The 23,815-nt window shown below is 43.9% G+C and overlaps 1 protein-coding gene across 2 annotated transcripts in view; it reads left to right on the plus strand.

Moving 5' to 3' along the window:
* Window positions 1-19,390: 19,390 nt before the first annotated feature.
* The window catches only part of satb2 (SATB homeobox 2), a 45,025-nt gene continuing 40,600 nt past the window's right edge, over window positions 19,391-23,815 (plus strand). For both annotated transcript variants that reach the window (XM_041950572.1, XM_041950573.1), the window contains exon 1: window positions 19,391-20,134. The gene's annotated coding sequence lies outside the window, so the exon portion shown is untranslated. The remainder of the gene's footprint in view (window positions 20,135-23,815) is intronic.

Consider the following 23,815-nt stretch of genomic DNA (forward strand, 5'->3'; position numbering starts at 1 on the left):
TTCTCTGTGGCTTTGTGACCACAAGTGACCCATTTTGTATTCCGTTTCTAATTTTCAGCAAAAAACCTCTGATAGAGTCACTGTACAGCCTTAGCTCACGGCTAGCTGGTGAGCACAGTGGAGCATCTCTCATGAAACGTATTGATTAATGCAGCTTTAAAGCACAAGTGTAGGTGTATAAATGTGTGTATGTGTGTGGTCCGTGTGATAGTATGATGAGCCCTTACATGTCCCGACCCTGCGACCCCTCGGTGGCTTTACTCCTGCCTGTTTTGCTGTCACAGCTGCCAATCCGAACACAAGTGGCTCAGTGTCGTAGACATCAGGCGCGCCACTCTATCCTTGTCCCCGACACACACACCCCACACTTTGTGGGTGGAGGGACTGCGGGTGGAAGGTTGTCGGGGAGTCTGTCTGCATGGGTGGGGCAGGGGATGTCCACAGAAACATATTCCTGATGGTTGGTTTATAGTGTGGTGAATGGTGTACACATCTGTCCACCAGTGTTCATGTCACAGACTGCATGTGTAATAATCTCCCACAGCAGATATTGCATGTGTGCATATTGTACTTATAATATGTGCTTATGAATGAGTATGTGTGTGTGCTACGTATGTGTTTATGTGTGCGTGTGTGTGTGTTTGCATTCATGTGTGTGGCCAGTTTGTGTGTAATGAACTCCCACAGAGATAGCAGGGCTGTGGTAAAGGGAGTTTCCTCCCTGGCCCACCACACATCCCATAGTCATTTTCAGACTGAGGAGGCTCCAGAGAGGAGAAGAGACGCTTTGTGATCCAGCTCAGATAAAACATCTTGCTGTTCCACCTCCAGCTATTACACCCTAATAGGACTAGTGAGATTCAGAGCTTTTGGGGCCACCAGAACACACAAAGGAAAAGTCTGTGCAGCTGGGATATATTTCTCAAAAGACTGGTACTTATGTCTAACTGCTCCTGTACTTATTCATTATTTATTACACAAAAACAATGTATTTCAAGAGATCCAGACTCAGCACCTGAAGAAAGCAAATGTCCCTGTATTACATCAGCATGTGGATCTAAGAGTTCGATCAGGGCGTATACTGTAAACGGTATGTGGGGTGACTGTTTGTGACCCTCTGTCTCACATGTGGTTCTGAGAAGAGACGGCAGGGTGAGTCACGTTTGGGTATTTACCGATCATCCTCAAATATTATCTGTTAACCACTTGTAATTACAAATTGTAGGGCACATGAGGGCAGCATTGCCTCTTCAAACACATCCCTCCCTAAATCACTTTTTATTACCCACAACACTCACCAGAGGTCTGTGTAGACTGAATGTATGTGTGTGGTATGTGTGTGTGTGTGTGTGTGTGTGTGTGCAATAGAGCGCCTGCACTTGCCAGTTGTTGATGCAGATAAGCACAGGGATCACACTTGACCCTGAGTGTAATGACTTGTAAGTATAGCTGCAGGGTTAAGAGAGGCACAGGCTGAAGGAGGGAAGGAGGGCTAATTGAGCAATCTGTTGTGCATGCGTGTGTGTGTGTGTGTGTGTGTGTGTGTGTGTGTGTCTGTCTGTCTGTGTGGTTGGGCCAATGGGTGTTTTGACCTGCTCTGACTCTGCAGTGTGCTTGGTTAATGGTGCCTGACCTGTCAGACACAGAGTTTGTAAGGAGTACGTTCTATAACGACACCAGAGCATTAGTCAGAGCAGAACATAGACAGAACATTGCTGTTTTAATTTTTCGAACAAAATAGAATTGCCATGTTTCCACAAGGAGATGTCTTAGCAAGTATTAATGCCTCTGTGACTTGTTGTTTGATGCCACTGTTGGTTTCTGTAATGAACTGAAGCTGCTCTTCTTAATGGCTTCACATTTTCATCAGAGGGTGTTTTCCTTTGGCCTTAAAAACTGAATCCAAGATGCAATTCAAGTGAATCATATCATCCAAAATTGTGTACAAAAGATGTTCCCACAGATCTTTGCTCATTAGTATATGAAATGTTTGGCTGTTTTGATTAACTGACAGAAATCGGTGATGGGATGTAACGTGATGATTAACGACTTGTTCCCTGCCTGATTGTGTATATTCCACAAGTGTCTTTTGATCAGTTCCATTTCTCCAAGAAAACAAAACCAGTAATTAGATGGTTGTTTCCCTCCACATCCAGGTGTGTGAAAAACACCTCAGATAATCTTTGTTGGGTAACTGTATAATGGCAACATTGACAATAAGTTTCCATAATAATAGGTAGGAAACTGGGAGTGTTGCCATCATGGATGTTGTTAAATATCTGGGTTGAATTTTCTGTACATCTCTGAGCTGAGCAGGACGCAGACTGAGACTGAAGTTACCCCCTATCAGTTCCAGCCCCTGCAGAGCTGCAGCATGGACAAATTCAACAGACAACAAGTCTGTAATAATCTGACTGCGTTCATTGTGTGTGTAGTTATCGGTGGCGTGAAGCACCAACACATGCCAAGGCCAGGGAGGACAGCAGGAGGGAGAGGGGGGCAAGGGAGGAAAAAAGGACTCTGCCCGAAATAAGAAATGTTGACGGACAAAGCCTACAATTTGTGGGATTTGAGCATAAAGCAAACAAAGGGCAGCTTTTGTAAGGAATAATGCATGTCAGCCGTATCCTTATCCCGCCACAGCTTTGAACACTGTTGGGGTCGTCCATTGCTCCACTGTGTATGTCGTGTTGCTATATTAAAGCCAGTCACCTCAAAGGGAAAAGCCTCAACTATTCAACAATTGAATGGTGGGGCCCTCATTATGGCCAATGTGGGCAGGAAAAAGTGGCTTTGGGGGTTTTCAATTCAGCGACTTAAAGCCCTCCTGTTAGCTAGGACGAGCTGCTGTTTATCCCAATGCCTTTCTGGGGGCTAAACATAGTCAACTGTCATTATGGATCTCACTCTCTCTCCTTTTCTGTCTCTCTCTCTCTCTCTGTCCTCCCCCTCACTAACATTTATTTATTTCTCTCTCAATTTTGTCATCTAATGACCCGTGTTGTGTTGTTGTTTGAAGGGGCTGATGGCTCTCTGGTCTCCCACATCCTGAGGAAGAAAAGGGGTGGCTGGGATACTAGAGGGCGAGCGCAGGACAAACAGTGCTGCAGACCACCTATATGGATGAAAGCCACAAGTATATGGACAGCATTCCATAGGCAACGCAGAGCCGACACGGCAGCGCTGTATATGTATGTTGCAGCCTGTATATGTATATGCCCTCCAGTAATCCTTCAGAAAAGAACCACCTTCACAGTTATCCTTTATAAAAGCAGTTTTATTCAGCCCATCAGTGTCAGGGGCTTGGACGCTTGGAGGAGCAGCTTCCCAGCAGTTCAAGGACCACATGAATAGGGCCATAATAGAAAAACTGTATGCGCAGTATATGCAGTGATGTAAATATGTATTAGTGGGTATGGGGGGGTCGGGAGGGTACATGGCGGAGCGCAGAGGAGACGGCGGGCGAGGTGAAAGCGGTCTTTGTGTTTAGAGCAGAGCCCTCTGGTGGACCCTCCCCTCAGCGCGGGGTTGCCCAGGCCCTGTGGTGGCGTATCACAGTTAATAACTGTGCGGTGGGCTGTCAGAGGCACTTAGCCTGACACTGGGCAGGCCGGGCCAGGCTGGGCCCGCGTACACAGCCGCCCCTGCCTCCCGAGCCTGGACCAAAGCACTCAGCCATGACGCAGAGACAGAGAGAGAGACGGAGAAATGTAGATTTATACATGGGCAGAGGTACGAGAGGATGGACACATGGATGAGGCACAACAAACAGGAATATTACAGAAAAAAAATGCAATTTCAATCAATGTCTAGGCATGACAGGGGTAAATAACTGGGACAGTCTTCCAGACTGAGCTCAGGTGTCTTCCCTAAAGACTTCTGTGGCAGCTTCAGGACACTGCTCTGGCCTGGTTTAGCTCCTACCTCTCGGACAGATCGCTCTCTGTTGTAATGGGAGAATTCTCTTCATGCCCAGCCCCCCCTCTCATGTGCTGTTCCCCAGGGATCACTTCTTGGTCCTGTATGATTTTCTATTGATATGCTTTCTTCAGGTCACACAATCCAAAGGTAAACCATTCATTTCCACTGTTATCTGGTACGGCACACACCTTTTCTCATGCTTTGATTGGTCTCTCTGATAATGCTGAGATGCTGCGTGAGAAGGTCCTCCGGCTCATTGAGTTCAGATCTGTGGTTCCTGTTATGTGGCCTTCAAACCTGACCTGTGACGTGAACAGGAATGCTGGGGACACGTCCTCCAGCGTCAAGCAGTCTTCACACAATTTTGGCGTGATTTTTGACTCTGAGCTTTGTTTTGACATACAAATGACCAAAGTGGTGCAATCGTGCTTTCTCTAGCTCTGTAGTTTGTCTAGTTTCTATGCACATTTATCACTTTTATTCTATGTTTTTATAAATACTTTGTTGTTTTTATCTTTACTGTATGTACTCATATTATGTTTGTGTAGTTATCGACTTTATGTACTATTTTATCTTGTTGTGTAAATCACTTTGTAACTGTGTTTTAAAAAGTGCTATACAATTATTGTTATTATTATTGTTATTGTTATTTTTATTATTATAGCCAGAATGTAGCATGCATGTTGTGCATTATTAATGCGAGAGGAGAACTTGTTGCGGGATAGGATAGTCTCTGAAAACAATACTGGCATGCACATATGCACATTGTAACAGTTTGTGGTCGCTGTAAATGTTCCTCCTGTCCATGCTGGCCATGAAGTGATCCCTTCTGTACATAATTCCAATGTGTACCAAATCCACAATCCGTGTTTTGTGCAAGAATGCATTCTAAAGTTAGAACCTAATATGAGGCTTCATTAGTCTGAGTTAGCCAAATCAAGTTGGTATCTCCTGAAGTTACAGTGTACAAAGAAGAAAGAAGTACACACATCCTTCTTTGTGCTGCTATCTCTATCTCTGCAGCTCAGCAGGAAGTCTGTCCAAAGTGCTGAAATGATTGTAAAGAACTGAAAGTACTGAAAAGACTACTTGGAAAATATCTACTAGATTCACTTGCTGAAGCCTCATATGACTGAACATTTGAATGTATTTTTGCACAAAAAAGAAATGTGGATTTTCCTTAAATTAGAATGCCGCTAGGAAGGGATCTCCTCTGAGCCAGTGTGTACAGGAGGAACAACTACAGCAACCACAAACTGTTTTAGTGTACATATGGCTGTGTAAGTATTGTTTTAAGACCCTATCCTTTAATTAATGCTACCTTACACTTCAACCATACCTTGCTGTGGCCTAACAAAACTGTCGCTTGGTTAAAGCCCCCCTTCCAGTGAAGCACATCTAATGCAGTTGCTTGAGAGGGGCCACCATCTGCAATGATCAGCACCAGACGTTATCTGACCCTTAACAAAGTACCTCCACAAACTCTTATCTGATCCCTGCTCATAAAGCTCATACTCCAAATGAGGACTGTCGTGGCAATCGACCAATGAAGACTTGTCTGATCTTGAGTGGCGTTTTATTCCTGTGCCAAACAATTCTTGTGGACAAACTGCCCTGTCTGTCTGTAAACTCCAAAGTCCAGCTCATCCCTGTTGACTAGATTAGATAACCTGGTTTTAAAGGCAGGGATACTGTTTGCTCAATGACTCCTCTCTGCCCTAATAGCATCTGATCTAATGAGAGATTGCAGGCTGCTTGTTGACAGTAGAGACCCACACAGTGTCATGGCAATGGCCAAACAACACAGGGAAATAAAGCAGGGCTGAGCTTTAGTACCTGTAATTACCAGATAAATATCAGTTTCTTTGCTTAAAACCGGCAGCAATAAATACTGCATGCTGCCTTTATTACAGCTATTATCGTCTGTATTGGTTAAAATATGAAGGGTTCGTGTAAACTGGACTAAAGTGTGTTGTTATCTGTATTTCTTGGGTTTATTCATTCATTAATTACATATGTATGGAGAGAAACATACTCAGTTGCTAGTTTATTAGATACACCCAGCTTAAACTAATGCAGTCTAATACAAATCCTACCTTCATGAAGGTTAAAATGCTTTAGAGAGCTGTTGGTTCAACTTTCTGATCATTCTGAAGGATGTAGTTTGTTCATTTATCATTCAGCCTACTCTCATTGATATAAATGGGATGGAGAAATTAATAGAATTAGCTGTCAGTATAACCCAATACAAATAAACAGCACCATAAACCGAGTGTACATTCTTTAGTGTCCAGGGAACATCCTATTGGACTATTGCAAATTATTGCAAAAGGAGCAATGTAATTGATTTGTGTGTGCACACCCTTTTTGTTTTTTGGACTTCTACAAGCGCCCAGCTCTCTTTTTGTTTGGTTGAAGGCTGTGATTTTATCTTCCATGGGTAATATCTCAAAACAGTTTTTTTCCCAACCAAATTTGTGAGTAGATACAGTATCAATTCAGTGAAGGTGTTAAACTGCATTCATTTATTTATTTATTTCTGTATAATTTCTTTGGCCATCTGAGGGCAGCAAAAACTGTGAATGCAAAACATACAAGTTATCTTCCTTTTTAGGAATAGTTTGACATTTTGGTAAATACACTTATTTTGCAGTCTTAGCAAGAAAGCAAATAGGTGTATTTCCCCAGATGCTGAATGGTTGAGTTGATATGGTGAACTCGTTAGCATGCATATGTGTGAAGATTCTTAGTTATCCAGGGGACGGTTATCCAAGGAGGGCAACTGGACTAGTTAGCAGTTTCTTATTTATTCATCCACTTGATATAAAGCAACATGAACAATCAGTTGGAATCATGTTTCTGGCCACTTGATAAATATAAGTACAATACACTCTCTCCTTTTAGCTCTGTTTTTGGTCTCCACCAACTCCTAAGAAAAGTATCTGGCTGTTTAGCAGCTAAATGCTCCATTCACCAGCTGGTCACTAATTTTGTCTGTCTGCTGTTTGGTGTTGAGCAGCCAGGGACCTAACAGCTCCTCAGAGCTGAGGGGAACTGCAGAGTCAAGCAGCAGCACTCTGTAGGTTCATCACCACTTGCAATACTTTTCACATACGAGTAGTTCTGCGATCCGTTGTTGATCCAATGAAATATTGATTACAGCTGCTTTAAATTAAATGACTTTGGACTGGTGACGTGAATGTGAAACATAATTCAAAGCTTACCTGTTCCTTCCAGCGTGCATATAGTTTCAGTATGAGAGAGAGGGAGGGTAAGTAGTTCTGTTGCTGGCGTCTCTGGCGCTCTGTTTAAATCATCACTTCCTGTTCTCAATCCCCATGTCTGCTTATCCATCATTTCATAAGCATGCATGTGTGTGTGTGTGTGTGTTGATACTCTCGGGGTCCTATTGCACCTACTCCAGCCTCCCATGGGTGGCGGCGGTGGGCAAAAACAGGGCTGCTCCCTCAAGACACCCCTCAAATTATGGCCTAATCAGTTAGCCCCAAGGGCAGCCCCCCCCCCAGCCACACAATGCCGAGCTTGGCCTTGTCCCTGTGAAGACCTCTCTCCCTCCTTCTCTCCTCACACTGAAATAAAGCAGGTCCAGCTTCAGTTTAAGAAAAGTGTCGGCTGTTCCTGTCCCTCACTTATCCACTCCTCTTGTCTAGTCTACCTGGCCTTTTCCCCCCTCTCTCTCACACACACACACACACCCACACACTTTTTCCTCTGTATAACAAACATGTGCACTCACCCACACACAAGCATATGCACACATACTGTAAGTGGTGCTAGATGTAGTATCATGCTGCTTACAGTCAGCTCTGTTTTTAGGTAACCAGCATATTTAACTGAGAAATAGATTCAGGTGTATTGTGATATGTGCTGCCACCTTAATGTAAATCCTCTTTGTTTTGAATGGTTTTACACTCTTAACACTCTTGTATAGTGTGAAAAAGGCATGTCTGTTGGTCAGAAAGTAGAGCTTTTTGTTTGTTTGTTTTTATTCCTGACACTAAATCTCAGGTTTCAACAGATTGGATTTCATTGGAAACTGATCACCTGAATTGTACTGAGCAGCGGCCTAACAACGGCTGCCTTGTTTTTCTGTTTTAATATTTGCTGTTGCACTGCTGCAGAGTGTTTTGCATAAATACTTTTACAACTACGAGTTCCAACAAAGTATTGCAGTCATGCTCAATAACGTCCTGGTAATAAAAGAAAAATAGTACTGTGAAAAATAGAACAATGCCATGATATCACTCTGGCACCTCAGCATATGTCAACAAATATCAGGCTTTCCCCTGGATCATTAATCTACACACACACACACACACGCACACGTTGACTTTTGACGTTGACACTTTTGGTGACATTGCATAGACTTACATTTATTTCTTTTCCCAACCCTAGCCTAACCCCAACACTTGCCCTAACCTTAACCACTCACCCAAAAATCTGCTGCTTTCCTGTTGTGTTCCTAGTCGGACAGGCCATCCCCAATTAACTGAACCTTAGTCTGAAATTTGTCCCAGAAAGGAGGCTATCTCAGAAACACACACACACACACACACACACACACACACACACACACACACACACACACACACACACACACACAGGCGCTTGGATTCACTGCACTAATGTGATGCTTTGTCAACTAAATCATTGCAGCTCTTGCCGGTTAATCAATAGCACATGGCAGGTTCTGGCAATGTCTCCATCGCACCATTCCCCTCATCTGCACTGTCATCCCCATTCCTCTGTTCCCACCCCCTCAAAAACACAGGCACACACACACACACACACACACACACACACACACACACACACTCCATGTGGCAAACCAGATCACTCACCATATACACTAATGCTTCTGTTCCCTCCGAGCAGCTCCATCCGTCATGTTCACCCCGCTTAGGATTCCCATTTGTTTTCATTTCACAGCTTTCGCAAAACACCACACACAGGAAAATATCTGCATATGTATGTGTGTACGAGAGCATGCAGGCGTTTCTGCAAAGACTCAGACTCATACAAGCACACATTTCCATCACCTTTCCCGACGGTTGTAACAGAAAAGTGCAGAGCAAAGCAAGCAGGTGGTGTATCACCTCATAAAACCAATTAAAGGCTGCCATTTAAAAGCAACATGGGAACCCATAGGATCTTAGAAAGGAGCCGGAGGACTGAGATGGAGGAAAGGACAGAAGGATGTGAAGGAGAGGAAGGCAGGAGCTGAGGAGGAGTGATCCATGTCAGTATCTGTGCCGTGATTATTTGTACAGCAGTTATAAAGCCATAAGGCCTGGCTCTGATTCCTGAACATGTTGATTTTAAACCTCCCTGGACTATAAATAATGGCTGATTAAGTGGATACTCTTCTTTTTTCTCTCCCTCACTCTTTGTCTGTCGTACATGTCCAGCACTCTCGCCCTCCATCCCCCAATATGTTCTGTATTAGTAGGTTCTTGTTGAGTGTTTGAAGTATGAAAATTAAGGAGGTGGGTGGGCATCCGACCACCATACTCAGAGGAGACCTGTGACGCACAAAAAAATATCCACTGACTCCATTAGCATACCTCTGCTGGCACAGCTACAGTCAGCACAACTGCCTCTACAGCTCTCTTTTGTGGCTGCTATTGTATTTGTATGGAGGCTACACCACAAAAGTACCTCAAGGCTAATACATCTAACCCTGCGAGATCTGCGACTGTGCTATAAGGACATTCACATATAAGACTTATATATATGGGTGTGTGTGTGTGTATACACAATATATATACAGTATATACACACTATATATGTATATATGCCTATTACCAGTAGAATCCTGTTATAGGAATTCTTCGATCGATCCATAGATATTCTTTCGTTGACACAAAATAAGGCATTTATTTGCCTTAAATACAGTAAAGAACGTTTTAAGTACACGTGATCATGCTCCAGTTTGGTACTATTTGAAGTGTACTGATTTATTTCATTTTTCCCCTCCAGAAAATGCTTGTGAAATGTCTGATTTCACATGTGAACTGTGCAGTTCAACTCAGCAGGGTTAGAAGGTCAGAATACTTCTCTCACTGTAAACTTCATATACTTTCAGTGAAGCATTTGAAACGACAAACTGAACGTACATGTGATGCTGTCATAATATTCCACACTTTTCTGTTATTACATAACGTTTTTACTTCAGGGGAAATTGAAGGGCAGGGGAACCACTCTGTCCCATTCAGTTGGAGCCACTGAGTATATTGTGCTGGGAACATGAGCTTCCAGGTGTTTGAGATATTTAAAAAAAAAAAAAACTTGTACTTTCCAAATGAATCTTGATTTTTTAAAAGAAAAATACAAATGAATTATATTATTATAAAATAAAAGTACTGTGTGGAAATAATAAGACGTCCATGTCACACACCTCCAAAGCCCCAGGTCGTCTGAGTTCCACAGTGACATGCTTATTTAGGTCTGTCCATGGTTTTTAGCTTGAACATTAGAGGATAAAGAGAGCAGCAGCGGGGCCATTTGGGCTCCTGTCCTCCCTGTAGTGGGATAGCATTTCACCAGTTTAGATTAGTTCACTCAGGGCCCATCAACACATGTGGAAGTGACCCTCAGACGCCTCTCACGGGCCCAGTGACTGAGCACTGTCTGTGTGTGTGTGTCGGAGGAAGTGCACAGACCAGCTGAGGCAGTGTGTGCTATGTTAACCCGTCCAAGGGCAGCATAGCAATAACAAACACAAGATCACAGCAGTGAGGTCACCTCTGACCCTGCACCCTCCACACAGCCGGCCAGATCATTATCGCTCTGACAGCCACTCAGGGACCAGCCGACACACACACGCACACACACACACACACACACACACACACACACACACACACACAAACACACACAGGGTTGTGTTTCCATCACTTCTGGGGTCACTGCATAGACTTATATTCATTGTCTTGAGATTTATCCCAACTATAACTATGACCACTACCTGCTTAACCCTAACCCTAACCTTAACCTAAACACAACCCAACCCAAACCTTAACTCAAGTCTTCACTCTAAAATCTAATAATTTACTTTATGGGGACCTGCATTTTGTCCCCATAAGTAAGACGAGTCCCCACAATGTGACTGTGTAAACAGATTTATGTCCCCACAACATGAGCAATACACGTCCACATATTTAGACACACTAAATACTCGACAGGCCTCAATGCATGCTTTTAATCATTGACTTCCTTTAGAGAAATCACAGGGGCTTTAGGAGACAAAAGCTTCCTCATTGGTGTCTGACAGTAAATGATTGACATTTACTTTGAATGCACTGGCTCCGCCCATCCAGGGGGGACCTGCAAAGTGAAACCATCCACTATCCCGCACCCTTATTTACCCACAAGGCTGTTTGTCTGTGTCCGAGGGGTGAAGAGTTGGAGACAAGATGTTTGGGAAATAAGTGATGCCGATATCAGAAGCGGACGACACGTTTCCAAAAACCTTGGCGAGCAGCATGCTTCATGGTAGGATCTGTGTGTGTGTTTGTGTGTGTGTGTGTGTGTGTGTGTGTGTGTGTGTGTGTGTATGTGTGTGGGGGGGTGGGGTACACGTTTGTAGGCATGCGTCATTCTTGTCCCGGTCCTCAGACTCAATCATGCTCACCAGTTTTTTCTGCAGCTCCTCCTGTGACTTCTCCTCATTGCTTCCCTTTATTCCTCGTTTCATTCTCTCCTCTTCAATATCTTCAATTTGCCCACCCCTTGTCCACCTCCTACCTCCTCCACCAGCGCAGACACTTTTAAACCACATCAGTTTCCGTTTCCTCCAAACATCAGCCTGCTTTTGACAGGAGGCTCTCAGGCAGGAGAGGCCGTCCGTCTGGTTATTAGTACAGACAGCTTGACGTGAGGAGTGTATGTGTTCGCCCAGGTGACTGTGTCAGCCTAACAGCAATATGACCACCAGAAGTGGAACGGAGTTGAATTTGGAGTGACTTTTTGGTGTGTGTGTCAGTTTGAGTGTAGCCTAAAGGAACTTAGGGGATTTTATTTTACTGGCATGTAACCAGTGGGCACTGGTCTGAAGACTGTCCTGTCTGCTAGCCTGCTGAAGGGCTTCATTTAGATACTCTATCTATAGAAGAGAAGTGAGTATCCATCAAGGAAAACGTCCATATGTAAACAGGCAGAGTAAGAATTCCATTTTATTTCACTGAGGCTGACTATTAAGGGCCAAGTTGCAAGATGAATTAGGCTCACCTTTTTGAGGAGTTGACCCCATTTGTCTGGGGCACTTTGAGAACTCAGATTTTCTCATTTCTGAACAGATTTAGTACAACATAGGTAGTTGGTAGTGAATGCCTGGACAGCTCAGCTCAACTTCTGGCACGCTGTCCATTTGGAAGACAGTCTCTCTGGCAGGTCAAGTAAACCCTGGCCCCCAAACACTGAACACACTTTCCAAACCTCATTACAGAGACCTCCGCTGTTTTGTTGCTCGTGGGCCCCAATCAAATTCTCCCAACCTCCACCCCCCCCCTACAATTCTTTTCAAATGAGAATTGAATTTCTTTTTCTTTTTTCCCCTCAAAGTGTTTATGTTATCATTTGTAAATCTTACCAGAAGTGGACCATGAGGCACAAGAGGGGAACTCATACACAGTTTAATGAAGTATTTACAGATAATTCCAACTGTCAAATACTTGTGCTCAATGACATAGTGCAGAGTGCTGACGCTCACAACTGCCTTTCTCTCTCCAACTCGCCCCCTCCTCGTTAAGCAGGCAGATTTGATTTCAGGTAAGAACTTATTGGGAGGAAAAGAGGCTGCGGGGGCTGCCAGCGAGGGCCATGGCTTTTACCAAAAGGAATCCAATCCTCTGTGTTGCATATCAGAGCTCAAAGGGCCCAGACATCGAGCAGCTAAGATCGGCATAAGGACGTTATAGCTGCTGTCTCTGATAGATGCAGTTTGCTCAGAAAATGCAGCTTCTGCAGTTTATTTTAGGCTTCCGAAGTCAGCCCGTTATTGCTGAGTCTGCTAAGTCCTTTTGACTTGACCTTCTTTACTTTTATTCATCTAAAAGGAAAATAAATGAATGTCAAATTATTCACGTTCAGTGTTTACCATGTCTGTGTGGTCAAAATACAGTTGCAAATGCTCATAATCCAACAATAAATGCTTCATAAAGTGTTAATTAATGAATTATGATCCAGATTCTTAGTAAGTCTGGGATTATTTCTTACCTTTCAACTCAAAAGTAGTTTTATTACTGGCTTATAACTAAAAAAAAAGCATAAAAAAAAGCTCTTAGTGACAGCTTTTAGACTTTTGATGAATACAGTCCGCTACTGGAAAAAGGGAAATATTTTAGAAAATTTCAGCATTTGCATGCAAAAAACTTTGTTTTTTCCTTCTAGATTTTACAAAAACTTGAATTTACATATTTCAATTAGAAGTATATCAGAATGTTGATTTCCTTATTATTTATTTCAAAGAATAAAAAATATAGAATGTTGACATAATTCTGTCAACAATTTATAATTGTATGAGTATCATACTCATACAATTATTATTATTATTATTAATAATATTATTATTGTTGTTGTTATTATGATTGTTATTTTTTCTATATAATTTCGTTAAATCGCATTTTAGAGCTAATAATTAGTGTAATAAATGAATGCTGAAGTTAAATTTGGTAGTTGTATTCCGTCTCCTAAACTCCGTGGTGAAAAGAGCGCACCAGTGAGACTTTGCATGAGAAGCAATAATGGCCTCGAGAGTCGTGACCTCTGTATGGAAGCAATTTAGAAAAGGGGTGAAAGTTCGGTAAAAGACAAATTAATCCTTGACGGAAACGAGATCCATCCTTTAAGCGACTTTCGGGCCATTTGGGTCGTTTCGACCCATCAACTGTTAATTCCAGCCGGGATATTAGAGCACAAGCGCAGAGTAGTACACATGCGAATCACATATTTTTTGTCGAAGAAAAACTCAAATGCCCCTAAAGTCTGAAAACATAGAAAAAACCCTGAAACAGGTGAGTTCAGCCTTTAACTTTACACCTTAAATTTGCTCCAATCAAGCAAATAACAAAAATCCGAAATATTTCAAGCGTCCAGATTTATGCTCAGGTTTCTGTTTAACAGTCTGCGGTGTGTCACACGTCTGTTGTTCGATCTGCGTTTGTTACTTTCGTTTCCAATTAGACATGTTTCTGAGCATCAACAGTCCATTAACTAATACAACCAATTCAATAAATAATAATAATAATAATAATAATAATAATAATAATAATAATAATAATAATAATAATGTGCTTACAGTATATTTTATATTTCTTATTTGTCTGCTATTTAATTTCGAAGCATTATATTATTATTATTATTATTATTATTATTATTATTATTATTCGTACATACCTAATTCTGTCGGGTTTTATTGTGTTTAATGATATTATTGTTATTAATTTAATAATACTGTCATTTGTTTTTTCTTTGATTCGTTTGTAATTTACTTTCCATCGAAATGTCCGTCCTGACGCTTGAGGCTCTGTAACTCCTATCTTGTATATCTTCATTTGTTTGTCTTGATGGCCTTTTTGTTATTGTTGCTGGGTTTTGTTTTGTTTTGTTTTTTGCACGTCACTTGTCTCACACATCCTCTCGGGTGATTTCTCCCCCCAGCAGTCTAAGGGCTGCTCTTATCAGCGCTCACATGAATAAACGCCTCTCTCTATGGAGTGAAATGGCGATGTGAGAAAGGATGCCCCATCTGAAAACACGGAGGGGAATTTAGTTAGACCGAGTCGCATCTGAACACGTTCAACACTGAGAGACGGTAAATGTCTGATCCACCATCAGCTTCGAGCTCAGTCATGAGAGCAGCAGGGGAGCGCTGGACATAGATCAGCACTGATCCTGAACCAGCACTCATCAATCCTCCATCCATCAAACAGTCACGTGTCTGTTCCTCTTACAAAAAACAAACAGATGAAACTGCGTTAAAGAGAACGTCTGTCTCAGGTGGACAAGTCTTCCATGTGGCTGATGTTCAGCAGTGAGGCGGCAGAGGAGCGGACTGTGTCTCTCCCTCTGAGGGATTCAAGCCTTTCTGAGGTGGAAACCCGTCGTTTCCTCTGCCGCTGGCTTTGGACGCAGGTCTTGTCTCTCCTGCTTTCATTGTTGTCTTCATATTTTACTCTTCACCACACAGCCGCGCTGTTTGCACAAGAGACGCTTCTGGTTTCCTCCGTCCCGCACTCCCCAGGTGGCAACACGTCTGAAAACGAGACGGAACAAAGGCGAGGCTGAGTAAAACATGTCCTCAAAAGATGAACAATAAAGCAGAACAGAAAACAGAGCATCTTTATTTCTTTTGCGTCCTGAAGAGACAGACTGAGACTGTGTCATCAGGATGAAGGGAGACTGTCTGTTCTTCAGTTTAAAAGTGAGGACAGTGAGTGATTATCACGCATCCTTTCGTCTTTGCGTCCACAATGTAAATACAAGGCTGCTTATTTATTAAACTTTCATTTGACTTCGATCCAAGCCAGATGCATTCTTCTCTGAATTATTCTGCTGACTTCTTGAATTTTAAAAGAGTTTTGTGCCGGGGGCCGGCTCTGCTTAACATCACTGGGTCACCTTCTATAAATTGGTCTGCTCCTTGGATGTGAAACGTTTAAACGTCTGTTATTATTTTCTTTCTGTTGCTGTTTCTTTTCCTTTCTTTCTTTGGAGGAGGGTGTGTGGGACAGTAGGTAGGTGGTACTCAGAGGAAGTGATCGGCCACAGGACCGAGCTCCCCCAGGTCATGCTTCCCACACACACACACACACACACACACACACACACACACACACACACACTGAGAGAGAGAGAGAGAGAGAGAGAGAGAGATGAATGTGTTCTCAATAACTGTAACTGCTCCACATTACTCTCCAATCACTATCATGTTTTACACAAGCTTTGGGGATGCATAATCAATTATTCACAGCAGTCCTCTGAATTTGTTTTCCGTCGGGGCTATTTCAGGGATCAATATTTCATTCACGGCATTGTGGAGCTTTTTACGCTTGTTTGGACTCGTTCCTAGATTCCAAGTTCCCCAAGAAAAGGAAAATAGATAGAGGGAAAGAGCTGCTCCGTGATGCAGCGGAGAAACTCTGCAGGCGAACAATTCCCTGCCGGGCTTCAATAATTCAGGACGCTCGCTGCGGCCGGAGGTCTTTGCATGATGAGATGAAGTGCACATGATGCAGTCAGTTAACAGAACATTTCTCTGAGTAAATACACTGCAGTGATTTTCACAACGCGCTCTGTCCCCGCCTCACCGCCGGCCAGTGTCTTCTCTCCAGGACAAAGACAAAACTCTGAATTTAACTTGACATAATAAGGCTCCATTACAGACACATCATTTCAATATTTAAATACAGGCAGGGGATGACGACATTGAGTCTGTAATTCATTTTTGTTTTTCATGTTATTTTATCGTTGAACTTTGTGGATGTAAAGTTCAAACATGACATCTACAGTCAGGACTTGATCCAGTTATTCTGACGACAGAGATTAAATATTTAATCCAGAAGAAATGTTCGTTGAATACACTGGATTGAACAGGAATGAAGCCCATGCATGACAGTCCTCACGTCTTCACACATTTAAAGGAACAACAAAACGAAATATTTATGGGAATCCACCAGGAATGAGTTTCAAACACACAGAAATTCATTTAAAGACACATCCAAATTAACTGCAAACGCTGCACGGGGCGGTCGATGGGGTGTTCCTCTCTTCTACTAAAGGGAAAAGTTTGGAGCTTAATATCGCCTTATCCAAAAACCACGGACGCTTTGGGTTTAACAGCCCGCATGGTGACAAATAAAGCTTTAAATGGATTTTAACGCTCTTATTTTCAACCACTAATGAGCCCTTTACGGTGAAATTAAAATAACTGCAAGAATTCAGCAGGCTTGAAGGTGTCACCAACAGCCTCAAGCCGACGTTCAAGAGAAAAGCCCAATCTGACCATTTCACTTTTTAGAAATTGTTTAACAAGCTTTTTTTTTTTTTTTTTTGCTATCCGTGTATCACTGTCACACACACACACACACACACACACACACACGCACACACACACACACACACTGTTTATCATAGCTGCTAGGCCTGCATTATTATTATGTGTTCCTCCGCAGCAGACAGCTCTCTCCTCTCTCACGCTGCGCGCGGAGACATCACCATCACCATCAGCGTCATTATCATATTTAATAATATTGACGAATGAGCGGCGAGAAGCGGACCGGCTCTCAGCCTCCGTGTCCAGTAAATTCTGACTTCGCATGTGTGGGAGCAGCAGAGCTGCCAGGTGTCCTGACGCTGGTGAGCAGGCTTCATTAAAGAGGTAAGTAAAGGTTGTGCTGTTTTATAGAGACTGTTTCTACGGTTTTGGTGGAGCTGCTGATGTGGTTCTCCACACTAATGCCCTCAACGTGGCTGGAAATGAAAGGTGGTGAAGAGTCAGACTTCTTCAATCCTGACAACTGTAGACTGAGCGATTCTCTCCAAAGCAGGTCAGGTTCTAATTAAGACTAAACCGCTTTCTGTCAGTTCAGTCTGTTCCGTGTAGTCAGTGCATGTTTGTGAAGGTTCGTTTTATGGTGATATTTAGTAATTTTAATTCGCTTTAATTCAGACAGATTATGGAAAATTCTACTTGCTATTGATCAAGAGCACAAAACACCTAAAAGCAGGCCTTTGCAGCCTTTAATCGCAGTAAGAGTATCTTTCCTGGAAAGCTGCGCGCACGATTGGCTTCGCGCACACGTGGAACGGCTCTGGCGCGCTCATATAGTGGACCCCCGCTTGCCCCCCTTAACGACTTGGACACCAAGAGGACAGGAGCAAGTAGCAATCCGCCCCACGCCTTCTGACTGGTGCCCACCGGGGTTCCTCTCACATCGACACGGCGCTCTGCACCGCAGCCAACATACCTGGGCGCATTTTACGCACAGTCACAGCGCTGCAGAACCTGCAGACCTGTGGCTTCATTTGTGCTGCTCAGGTCGGTTGTGCATGCTCTTGTTAAAATGTGTATGAAAGACTCCCTTGTTGTAGTTTACCGTAGGCCATAGATACAGTGGTACATGCAAATCTGAGCCTCGGAAACACAACTGAGTGACGGAGGAAATCACAAACAGGAATTGAGTTGCATGAAAGTTCTTTAAAAATCATTTGAACAACATAACATTTTACTACCATGTTACTGCAACAGTCACATGCTGTCAGTCATTTTTATTATTTTTTTATTTGTTGGAATGAGTTTTCTTAATAGTTCAAATAAATAACTAACCAAAAAATGACACGTGTAAAATGTATACACACACACATACATATATATACATATATATACATATGTGTGTGTGTGTGTGTGTGTGTGTGTGTGTGTGTACATGCATTGCCTGTGTTTCTCTGTATATTCAGTATTAAGTCTTTAACCTGCAGCTACATGTCAGACGGTCAGCAGAACGCTCACGGGACAGGGGGGAGAGCGTGCGCCGCAGACAATGCGCGCTGCCACCCGCGAGCGCGTGGGCGTTCTGACCGACACAGTGATGTCCCGGGCTCGCGGGCGGACCGCGTGCACAACTGTTGTGTTCACTGTTGCTGGCTGACACTTGCACCAACGCGAAGCAGGGGGAGTTCAGGGAGCATCCAGGGGGGAGAACACTCGCGCTCCTGTGCCTCCTGGACGCTTTTGTTGACCGGTCGCTGTCTTTTAGACTGGGGAGATGGGACCCCGGTCCCAGACAGATTTGTCATTGACAGGGAGCCCACACCGCTGCACACTGCTGCAGGGCGTGCAGTAACCACAGGCAGAGAGCGAGCGCTCATCTTTGCCTTTTTATTAGGCTACTTATTAACGCCGCATGTAGCAGTGCATGAACTTCAGCTATCTGTGGGATGATACCGGCGTGTGAAAGTAGCCTATTAGACACGAGCTGATATGAGCACGATAAGTTAGTGCTGCGCGAAGCAGAAACGTTGTAAAAGAGTATCCAACAGAGTGCTCTATCGATTCTCTTTCTAATGTCAAGGTCCCTCTGATAGTGAGGGACATATGATGGCAGCGAGAAGAAGATTTCACCTACAAGTGTGGGGCATTATTATGTGATTTGTTCCTGCTGAATGGATACATGAAGTCAAAATGTGAAAGAAGAAGTCAGCCCTCCTGACCCGGGGGCGTTTAGAGTGGCCACCGGGCTATTTCTTAAAAAAAAAAAAAAAAAAAAAAAAAGTTTCAGATGGACAATTCTGGATCATTTTGTGTGTCCCGTCAGCGGGATCCGGCCCACAAAACGCTTTCATGGCTCATAATAGTTTTTTGACGCCCCCTCTGCTCCCTCCCTTCCCTCTCCCTTTGTCTCTCCTCCCTTCTCTCCTCCCTCTATCAGTCAGTGCGCCCGTTGGCACAGCAAAGATTGAAAGTGACACACTTTGATTAGGACCCGGTCCTTTGCACCGACAAATCCCGCTATCAGCGCCACTGAGACACCGCTGGTCGCTCTTCGGTCGGGTTCGTGTCTTGTGCTGTCTTCCGGGTTGTCCGCTTTCCACAGACGAGCGTTTTCCCGGCCGTGTCGCGTTATTTTTGCGCTTTTGTCTCTCTTCCGAGGATGAAGCCATGAGTTCAGAGGAGGGCAGCCTCACACACCACTGAGAAGCGCTTTGGGCTCAGAGCTCAGCAAACGCGCAAAGGAAGGACGAAATAAAGTGCAGACTACATCTGAAGTAGCCTGTAAAGTTAGTTTGTGCGCTCCGGTCCCACAGAAGGGTCCACGGTTCCAGGACGGAGCACCACTGGTGTTCACAAAGTCTCTCTCTCTCTCTCCCTCTCTCTCCCTCTCTCTCCCTCTATCTCTCTCCGCCACCACTTCCTCACAGACGAGCATCCTCCGTCCACCTCCTGCGTGCGTCCACCTCTCCACTCGCTCCGCCGCTTTGCGCGCTGTCGTCGCTCCCCACACCGCCACCAGTAACTAACTTTTTTCCTTGTGGCTCCCCGGTGCGGCTCCGACGGGTCCAGATTCAGCACAGTCCCAGCGTGATCCTCCGTGTATCCGGGAGCCGAACCAAAGCCCAGCCCTGGATTCAATACTCCTGATCAATGGACAGAGCCTCCTCAGCGGCCAGCAGCGCTTCAGACACGCCGTAAACAGTAAGCAGTGACACGCGCGCGCGCGCATGTGCTCGCACGCCCACACTCACACACACACACACACACACACACACACACACACACACGGCATGCTCATCTCATAACCAGAAATGATTGAAAGTGGCTGTAAATTCTGATGACGTGGATGTGAAGGATAAATGATTGAACAGTAGATATATTAGCCTAAATTGATCTCATATTAGCGACAGTGATCTCAGTCACAGCGAACTTCTGCTTTGGATCAACGCCACTGTCCGTTTAGTTCAAAGAACGAGCGACAAATTATTGTTATTACTATCATGGCTTTCAATATTATTATTATTATCATTATAATTGTCATTATTGTTGTTGTTGCTGTTGTTATTAGTGCTTTTATTGTAACTTATTAGTCTAATAATAATACCTGACGTTCAGCCATATTAATACGAGGCCTATGATAATAATGATCATTTTAAAAATTATTACAAATTCATTTTTCTACAGTAATACATTAACTTTGTTCAAGTTTTTTTTTTGTCTGTCTTTTTGGGGTTTTTTTTTAAACAAATTGAGTCATATTTACCTTTTGAATTTACGCATACACAACACATTTCAGCTCCTTGGCGCTTTGGTGTGTCTTGAAGTAAAATGTACACTTATTACCTTTGCTATTACATTTTTTTTAACGAAATGTTAGTAGTAATTGAAGTATTTTGAATATGCAACAAGATGTAGATACGCTAACAAAAAAAGGCCCATGTAAGGCCTAAGTTGCTGAAGAACTCAGCGAGTCAATTGTAAGAGAAATATTTAAAGTTGTGTGTCGCCGCTTTTTGCTGCTCGGCTCGGTTTGATTTATCGCACATGCTCAGAATAACTGACATCCAAACCTGCTCACTGAGTGTTGCATGTTGGTGTGACGGTCGTGTGTCTGTGTGTGTAGATGAAGTCACGGGTAAGGTCAAAATAAATCTCTTCAGGACAAACAAGAAAGCATCTTAAAATGCGTCACATCACAGTTCTCCGCTTTGTGACTTTTTAACTTTGTAAAAATAATTAATGACCAGTTACTATGAGAGATGTTCCCGAGCTTACTGTTTAACACATGCGGAGTTTAAACAGCAGCATCACCTCGTCAGTGTTACTGCTCAGCAGTGAACGGGACAAACGATGAATAAAACATAGCGGGGGGACAGAGAGGGGCAGAGCACGGGCCAAGCGACAGGGGCCTTTAACCTCTGCAGCACATGGGGCCGTAAACAGCAGCGTCGGAGCAAAGGTACCTTCACGACAGGTGAAAATGTTCCAGAAACAGCCAGAAATCTGAAGAGCTCACGGAGCTCAGGTCTGACTGAGGGCTGTGAAGGAGTTCGGGACGAAAAGGCCTCCAGTCTGCTCTGCGTAATCAGAGGAAACGAAAGCCAAATGCGTTTGGCTGCAAATGAGAAACAGTCCTTCTGCAGGCCGTCAAGTCAAGAGCAATAGTTTGTCCTGCACTAAACAGAAGAAATCAAACCTGCATCCTCCTGTGCACTGCAGAATTAACTGGGAATATTGAACAACAGTCACACACACAAACACACACACACACACACGCACACAGGCCAGACGATAGCTTTCACGAACGAGGTGGCAGAAACGTGCGCTCGTGTTTTTCCACTTCTCGTGTTTAAATGGCTTTTATTCATTTACTGCTCTCTCTGCATGCAGCTCCTTTCGTCCTCCCTGACCTTTACGGCAGGCTGACTCAGTTCTCCAAAACCCCGAGGAATCCAGACTGTGTTTACAGCCCGTTTCACGTGTGAAATGTCGCTCCTGTTCACACAAATGTGGCTGTGGATGTCTCACCTTAGCAGGTGGAGTGTGGATGGAGAATATGGACAATGCGCCTTCACATGAATATTTATTAATATTTGAACATATCGGTAACTGCGGGCTAATAGAATGAATCGAAGAGGCCAAATAATAAATAATTCATCAAAAATAATAACAGCACCGTGACGCGGTATCAGTGCACGCTGCACAGTATTTTATTTTCGCACACACGCAGACACACACGCGCACACACACTTTAAAATTCATGATTTTTGTGTCAGCCGAACCGGTCTGAGCTGATGTGATGCGGCTCCGGGTTTTGGCCTGCTGAGTGTTTAAAGCTTGCTCACACGGGCCGCGCACACTCTGTCGGGGAGTTCATGCGTAGAGTTCGCCAATCAAAAAGAGAAGAAGTGGAAGTGGGAAACTTCTATTTTCTTTGGCTTTCACTGAACTGTTGAGGCTGCTGTGCAAGTCTTTGAGGTTTTTTTCTCATTCTGCCGTAAAGTGTGGTGCTGAGAGGATGTGAGACACTGATACGCGCAAATTATTTATGCTCTGCATTTTCATGCATATAATGAGGTTTTTTTTAGCCAGACTTCGTAGTTGATGATATATTATTTAATTTCATTATTGGGTTATTTCTCATTTGTTGTAACTTCTTAAAGGGCAATGTCACTTTATAGTCTAATAATGATGAACAACACCGTTTAACCACTTACAATCAACTTAGACCGAGAAATGAAGAATCGAATTTGAAACCTCCCATTTCAATATTTCAGAAACTGTCCTTCTCCAGTCTGACTGGCTGTCTGTGAACCCAGCTATCTGTTCACACGTAATATGGGTGTGTCTGCACTATTAAACTGCAGATTAGATAGTGGAGAGGCTCTGTGGGCAGGGAGAGCTCCACTAATGATGCTCCTCTCTCTGGCTCCGTCGCTGCTCGGCACACTCACACATCACCAGATCCAGCCTTTTTCATCATCGGCTCCTAATGATTGTGTAAATTCAAGTCTTTCAAAGTCTAATGGAAGTCAGAAAACTCTGGCACGTGGAGGTGAGGCCTGAGCTTTCTCATACACTGACCCCCCTCCTTTCTGGTGAGGCTGGTTTGAGCTGTGGTGGTTGGCTTTGGCGCTGGCGTGTGCATGTATGCATATGGCCGTGAGCGCATTGGCCCTCTGAATGTCTGACAGGCTGCTCTGTGTGTGTGTTCATGCCCGTCCAGTGGTGGACAAAATAACAGCAACACCTTATGATGTAATGCAGTTTGCATTCCTTGTAGTTACAAGTGTCACAGAAGCTGCACCCCTGTCCTGGACCACAGCATGCATGTTTGGTCCACCCCCTATACTGTATACATGCATGTGTGTTTCCCCTCATACTCTTATTTATCCCTGCTGTGTGTGGCTGTATTCTGAGTCAGTGTGTGGTCCCTGGAAGTGTTAAAGCAGAGAGTCTGTGTAGCATGCTGGCTGTGGTTTGTGTGGCTTAGTGTCTGTCTGTGTGTGTGTGAGTACAGATGAGTGTGTTTAAGCATGCGTGTGCATCCTCCAGTTGGAAGGGCGAGGCTATAAATGCTCATTGTTAACTCTTCATCCCGCATTATCAAATGAGATGTTTACGAGAGAGCCAAACATGTTTGCCAGTCGCCTTCGTCTCGCCCCCTCATCCCGGTTATTTTCCTGCGTGAGTGTGTGTGTGTGTGTGTGTGTGTGTGTGTGTGTGTGTGTGTGTGTGTGTGAGCCTGTGGACCCTCTCCAGAGCTACAAAGAAGAAGTGTATTAGTGTGTGTGCTTGCCATAAAGGTCTCTCTTCCCCTCACACCAGCTCTCCCCACATCACAACGCTCTCACAGTAACACATCTGATGGCTATAAACGGC

The sequence above is a fragment of the Chelmon rostratus genome, chromosome 13 (genome assembly GCF_017976325.1).
Source record: "Chelmon rostratus isolate fCheRos1 chromosome 13, fCheRos1.pri, whole genome shotgun sequence".
Lineage (NCBI taxonomy): Eukaryota > Metazoa > Chordata > Actinopteri > Chaetodontiformes > Chaetodontidae > Chelmon > Chelmon rostratus.